At 42.5% G+C, this 7537-nt stretch overlaps 1 pseudogene; it reads right to left on the bottom strand.

The window, feature by feature from the left end:
- Positions 1-1161: 1161 nt before the first annotated feature.
- Positions 1162-1896, bottom strand: LOC132403315 (small ribosomal subunit protein uS3B-like; annotated as a pseudogene).
- Between the last annotated feature and the right edge of the window lie 5641 nt (positions 1897-7537).

Genomic DNA, 7537 nt, shown 5'->3' with positions numbered 1-7537 from the left:
GGGATATGGTCCATATGCAGGTCGATGGGAGTAGGCAATTTAAATAGTTTCAGCATGGACTAGATGGGCTGAAGGGCCTGTTTCTGTGCTGTACTTCTCTATGACTGTATATTATCAATGAAGATGGAAGGTTCCTAAAGATTGTCAATGAAAGGAGTTCAGAACCCTGAGTTGACTCAATTTCCTAACTAAGATGTTTATCCATGATGTGTATATATCTTCCAATTCCTTACTATGATTAGAATTGGAAAACTAAATTTGGAAGACCTAAACCAAGTAGCAAAGAATGTCCTAAATGTAAACTGCCAAGCTGACAGATAATATGTTGAATTAAGATGAGCTCAATCAGATGAGCAGATCCTTCCAGTTTAAATTAATCTCACTTTCCGCCAGGATTAAGATTCCATGTGTTTTTTTTATATAACACGATAGAAAATGGATTATACAGTTGTTAGTTGTTTGATGGCATGTTCAGATGTTGTGGATAGTGTCAACTGATTTTGTATCACATTAGAGCCATCTGAGTTGTAGAAATCCAGCCTTACAGAATTCATAACTTCCTACCCAGAAACATTAGATCAGGAATTTTTGTGAAAAAAGTGAATAAATCAAAATCTCTTAAACCAATAAAAATTCCTCTTTTTCAAATTGTTTCTAGATGTCGGCACAGATAATACAGCTTTGCATTATGCAAATTCACATTACACCCGTTCTCCTGGGATGCAACTCTCCCACAAAGCAAGGGCTCCTTGTAATGCGCTTTTCCTGAACTTCTCCATTCATATGTACTTCATTCAGGCTTCCTGATGGGGGGATAAAAGTTACTTTCCATTCTAGAAATTAATTAGTGACTCAACATGTGGGAAACATTATTTCCTTTCCTGCAAAAACCTTACCTCACTGGATAAGGCCTTCCCCATCACTGAGCTCGTCTACAGGGAGTGCTGTCGCAGGAAGGATATCATCAAGGACTCTCCATCCAGGCCAGAGTCGCTCCTTGCTGCAGCCATCAGGAAGGAGGTACAGGAGCCTCAAGACCCACACGACCAGTTTCAGGGACGGTTATTACTCCTCAGCCATAAAGCTCTTGAACCAGGGGGATAACTTCACTCACACCAGCACTGAACTGGGGTTCAATCTATGGACTCATCCTTAAGGTCTCTACAGCTCATCAACAATCTTCATGGATTTGGCTCTCTGGTCTCAAAGCTTTCCGGAAACGACTACCTCACAGCCCTTGGCACCGCTCTCCATGATGAAGCGGAGATCGCCATGGCAGGCTCTTCATTCAGCCAGTCCTCCCAGCAGCTTGTAGCTCAGAGATTCGGCCTGTGCAATGGCACCAAGCCCCTGAGTGGCAACCTTCTCAGCAGAGAGCTCAATACTTCCTTCAGGGAAAGCAAATCTCTTCTGAGTCTCGGAGTCAGCTCACGGATTCGGTGACCTTCCTCACCAAGCACATTCTGAGTTCTGGTGGCCGGGTTAGGGTGACACGCACCTCCACGCTGCAGTAGACATCCTTGGCCAACTCGCGGGTCAGGAACTCATTAAGTTCGGCCTTGAAAATCCCATCCACGATGAACTTCTGCTTCTTCGAGATCTGGGCCACCATCTTCCGTCAAGGATCCAAGGCAAAATTGTGCTCAATTCTGGTCGCCTCACTATAACAAGGACATGGAAGCCATAGAAAGGGTGAAGAGGAGATTTACAAGGATGTTGCCTGTATTGGGGAGCATGCCTTATGAGAATAGGTTGAGTGAACTTGGCCTTTTCTCCTTAGAGCGATGGAGGATGAGAGGTGACCTGGTAGAGGTATACAAGAAAATGAGAGGCATCGATGATGTGGATGGTCAGAGGCTTTTTCCCAGGCCTGAAATGGCTAGCATGAGAGGGAATAATTTTAAGGTGCTTGGAAGTAGGTACAGAGGAGATGTCAGGGGTATGTTTTTTACACAGAGAGTGGTGAGTGTGCGGAATGGGCTGCTGCCGTAGGTGGTGGAGGTGGAAACGATAGGGTCATCTAAGAGACTCCTGGATGGATACATGGAGCTTAGAAAAATAGAGGGCTATGGGTAAAGCCGAGGTAGTTCTAAGGTAGGGACATGTTCAGCACAGCTTTGTGAGCTGAAGGGTCTGTATTGTGCTGTAGGTTTTCTATGTTTCCAACTCATGTTCTCAATATTTGTTGCTTATTATTACTACTGTAATTTTTCTTGTTTTTTATTTTCAGCTTGTTGTCATTTGGTTGTTTGTCTTTTGTGCATTTTTTTCATCGATTCTATTGTGTTCCTTTGTATTTTTCTGTGATTGCCCACAAGAAAATGAATCTCAGGGCTCTATATATTGTGGTCGATATGTACTTTGATAAAAATTACTTTGATCTTTGAACTACAGAGTTTGTATTTGAGATTTTTAGCATGGGGGTGGGGGAGGGAAATGGTATGGTAGCATAATGGTTGGCACAATGCTTTACAGCATAGGTGACTCGGGTTCAATTCCCTCCACTGCCTGTAAGTAATTTGTATGTTCTGTCCATGACCACGTGGGTTTCCTCCCACAGTCCAAAGACGTACCAGTTAGTAGTTTAATTGGTCATTGTAAACCATCCCATGATTATTAGACAAGGATTAAATTGGGGGGATTGCTGGGCAGTGTGGCTCCAAGGGCCAGAAAAGCCTACAGTATTCCGCACTGCATTTCAATAAATAAACACACAAACAAGTAAATAAGCACTGGAAATTGAATGTTGCTTATTTCATGTTGAACATTATATGTTGAACGCTCCATTGAGTATTTAATATAGATTATTGAGTGTTGGTGTCTTTATGTTGAGCATTTATTTCTCGTTATGAAGTGTAGCTTCTGGTTTTGATCGCACAGTATTAGGTTTCCGTCAATGGGCATTGAAATCTGGTGGAATGAGATCATCCAAAAGTCCTAAGGCTAAAATCTACCCATTAATGCTGACTCGTACTAGCTTCTTAACCGAAAATGTGGAATTTAAAAACCCTGCTCTTATCTTCCAGCTCTGTCCTTGTTTTTGTTGGTTTCTGTGGCCTTTGACAGTCTCAGATGTTCTCTATAAGCTTCTATTCCTTTGCTTTCATTGGGTTATTTGTGCATCATGACTTTTCTTCACAACAACATTAGTGGTACAGATTTTCAAAGATTCAAAAGCACGGTACTTATGAAAGTGTTATATGTATGCAATATACAACCTTGAGATTCATCTTCCCCACAGGCAGCCACAAACAGAGAAACATCATGTCAAAGAAAACATAAAATGCCCAAGGTGCAAAAAATAAAAAGAACAAATCATGTAAATTGCAAAAAATGAACAAGAAACACACAGAATATCCATCCTCTTCTTGCAGTTTGCAGCTCCACTTCGCTCACCTTATGGAAAAATTCTCTGCAAATTCATAATCTGATCAAGTTCACTTTCTTCAAAGTTGCTCTTCTATTCCTTATTCATATTGACCAAATGTTTGTTACAGTATCTGCCTCCTATGGTTTATGGTGGTGAGCTTGGGGGAATTTTAGAGGAATCAAATTCAGGTTTAATATCACTGGCATATGTCATGAAACTTGTTATCTTTGCAGCAGCAGCACAATGCAATACATAATAATAGAGAAAAAACCGTGAATTACATTAATTATATATACAGTACATTAAATAGTTCAATTAAATAAGTAGTTCAAAAATAAAAATCAAAGAAGTTTTGAAGCCGTGCTCACGGGTTCAAAGTTCATTCAGAAATCGGATAGCAGTGGGGATAAATCATTGAGCATGTACTTCCTCCCTGATGGTAGCAATAAATAGAGGGCATGTCCTGGGTGATGGAGGTCCTTAATGAAGAATGCCAACTTTTTGAGGCATTTTTCCTTAGAGATATCCTGGATACTACAGAGGCTAGAGCCCATGATTGAGCTAAGTTCACAACTCCCTGCCATCTTATTTCAATTCTGTGCAGCAGACACCTGCCCCATACCATTAATGCAGCCAGTTGAAATGCTCTCCACAGTACATCTGTAGAGATCTGTGAGTGCCTTTGGTAACATACAAACTCTAAATGAGATATAGTCATGCCTTTGAAGCTGCATCGATATGTTGGGACCAGGATAGATCCTCAGAGGTACTGACACCCAGGAACTTGAAATTGCTCACTCTCTCTACTTCTGGTCCCTCGATGAGGTTTGGTGTGGGTTCCTTTGCTTACAGTTTCTGAAGTGCAGAATCAGTTCTTTGGTCTTACTGACGTTGTGTGCAATGGTCATTGTGTAAACTGGATATATTTGTTGCTGTAATGACGACCAGGTGTTTGATACAAGTTCAACATTTACAACTTGCTGACTGAGGAATGCTTGCTACTGTCTGTTTGATGTTTGGACATTTGGTACCAGCAACAAATTATTTTATGTGCTGCAGTGGATGTTTAAGGCAGATCATTGGATCTTTGTTGGATATATAATACCAGATGTTTGCAGCTGTAAATGAGACTTTCATTCTGTCTTATCCATCATTTGATTGGTATTAGATAACTGAAACCAAAAGAGAAATACTCAGCAGGTCAGGCAGTATTTATGGAAAGAGAAATAAGGATAACATTTTGGGTCATCCATGCTTCACCTGAAGCATCTTCAGCATCTTGAGGGTTTGGTTTGTAATTGGGCATTAATGCTCTTTACAGTTTGTTGGCTGCTATTTGTTCATTATACAATACATGTTTAGCAGAAATGGCTAATATGAGAGGCAATATTTTTAAGATGATTGGAGGAAGTTTAAGGGGAATGTCAGAGGAATGTTTTTTTTTATACAGAGCGGTGGTGCATATGGGTGGCGGGGTGAAGGCGGGGTCACCTTTGGTCAATGTGTAGCATCTGCTTAACCCTCTGGTCAGGGTCACAGGAAGCCATGGGAGCAGGTGGCGGACAGTCGGATGAGCAGCCGGTGCACATCACAAGTCCTGGTTATGCGACACTGACACCAGGCAGATAATCCCTGAAAAGCTTTGATCATGGCTGGGGTCACCCACATGGTAAAGACACTGTTCAGAAGAAGGCAATGGCAAACCTCTTCTGTAATATTTGCCAAGAACAATCATGGTCATGGAACCATGATCACCCACGTCATACGACACAGCACATAATGATGATAATGATGGTGACAATGGTGGGCACATGAAACATGTTGTCATGTATGGTGGTAGAAGTTGGTACATTAGGGACATTTCAGCGAGAGGCACATGGATGATAGATAGGTGGAGGACTATTGAAGAGAAGTGTAAATTGATCTTTTTGTAGGTTAAAAGGTAGGCACAACATTATGCACTGTACTGTACTCTTCCACATTCTATGCTCTACATTTCCTTCCTCTCAGCCAAAGGACTGATACACCTTTGATTCTCTGTAATTTTCCCATTGTCCCATTGCTCTGATAGTTCTGCAGTGCAGGACTGCTTTGATAATGCAAACTCGAGAATGTTCAGGGAGGCTGCTACCTATGGCAACTGCATTAACATCAAGGAAAAAGTGGATTCTGTGACCAGCTACATACGGAAGTCTACTGAGGATGTTACCATCATGAATCACAGCCAGTTGAGGGCAAATCAGAAGCCATGGGCTTACTGTGGAGATCCATGCCAGGCTGAGGGAACGCGGTGTTGCCTTTAGATTGGGGGAAGCAAGAACTGTGTTCTCCAGCTCCATCAGCAAGGTGAAATGGGAACATTCTCAGAGAACTTACAGCCACTTCTGCGATACCAGACACACGAGGCGCATGTTGCAGGGAATTCGGAGGATTACAGACAACAAGGCTATCCTGCGCCAGGGTGCTTCACTCCCTGAGAGGCAGAACGTCTTCTATGCTTGGTTTGGTGTGCAGAACAAAATGCTGGTGAGGAAGGCACCCTTCTCCTTAGAGGAGATGCACACCATTGTCTGAAGCTGAGGTGAGGAAGACATTGGCCTGAGTCAACCCATGCAAAGCTGCAGGGCTGGATAATATACCAGGTCAGGTTCTGAAAGACTGTTCTGCCCAGCTGATGGCTATATTCTGCATCTCTCTGCAACCTTCCATTATCCCCTCGGTTTTCAAGGCAGCAACCATCACTCCAGCACCAAAGAAGTTGACAGTAACCTGCCTAAATGTCCATTGTCCAGTGGCATTAACGTTCACCATTATGAACTGCTTTGAATGGCTAGTCATTACAGCCCATCTCCCGGCTAATGCCTATCACTCAGGTTGATCCACTGATGATGCAGTAGCCCCTGCCCTCCACTCTGAGGGGTTCACATATACCAGACTGTTGTTTATAGACTTCAACACCTTCATACCCCAGAGACTAGTGGGGAAACTGTCCTCGCTGGGTCTTAACACCCCTCCCTCTGTAACTGGATCCTGGACTTCTGAACAGAAAGGCCACAGTCAGCCCATGTGGGCAGCACGTCTCTCATCCCCACGACACCAAGCATTAGTGCCCCCCCACAAGGCTGTGTGCTCAACCCGCTGCTTTTCACACTGCTGACACACGACTGTGTCACAGGATCCAGCTCAAACCGTCTCATTGAGTTTGCGGATGACACAACAGTTGTTGGCCTTATCAAGAACGATGATGAGACGGAGTATACAGAGGAAGTGGAGTGACTGGTGGATTGGTGTGAAAAGATCAACCTAAGCCTGAACGTGGAGAAGACCAAAAAATCATTGTGGACTTCAGGAAGCTTCAGTCGAACTATTCCCCTCTGAGAAAACATAGCTCCTTTGTTGGGAGAGTTAAGTGCACCAAGTTCCTGGGAGTTCACATTATGGATGACCTCAAATGATCCCTTAATATCACCTCTCTGAACAAGAAGGCACAGCAACAAGAATACTGAGGCAAGCAAGGCTCCCACCCCCACCGTCACTGTGGTTTACAGGAAAACTATTAGCATCCTGATAAGTTCCATCTCCATCTGGTATGGGAGCAGTGGAGCATAAAAACAAGAATGGTCAGGATAAGAAACAGTTTCTTCTCCCAGGCCACTAGGCTTCTGAACTCCGGGCCACATCTTTTTTGAATTGTCATTAGTTAATCTGTTCCGTACCTTACAATATTTAATATTAATGCACTTTAGTTTGTTATTTACATGTGATTCAAATGTAGATTTTACCCTTAGCTTCATAAGTTATTGTGTGTTATGTGTACTACTGTGCTTTATACCCTGGTTTGAAGAAACATTTTGTTCTATATACATTATATGGTTATATAAGTTATATACATGTACATAGTTGAATGACAATAAATGTGACTTGACTTGGCTTGATTAGGAATTTGTGTCTGAATTCATAAAAGAATTTATAAGAAACCTTTCTGAATATTTGTAGGACAACAGGACCAAAGTGAGTGAGGAGCTGAGAGTGATTAGAATCAGTAAGAAACCAGCAATGGAGAAATTAATGGGACTGGAAGTCAGTAAATCCTCAGGACTAGGTGAAGTGCACCTCTAGATTTTGAAAGAAGCAGTTGATATACTGTCATCTACAAAAATTCGATGG

The sequence above is a fragment of the Hypanus sabinus genome, chromosome 12, assembly GCF_030144855.1.
Source record: "Hypanus sabinus isolate sHypSab1 chromosome 12, sHypSab1.hap1, whole genome shotgun sequence".
Taxonomy (NCBI): Eukaryota; Metazoa; Chordata; class Chondrichthyes; order Myliobatiformes; family Dasyatidae; genus Hypanus; species Hypanus sabinus.
Note: the sequence above shows the minus strand (reverse complement) of the source record. Positions and strands in the feature narration are given on the sequence as shown.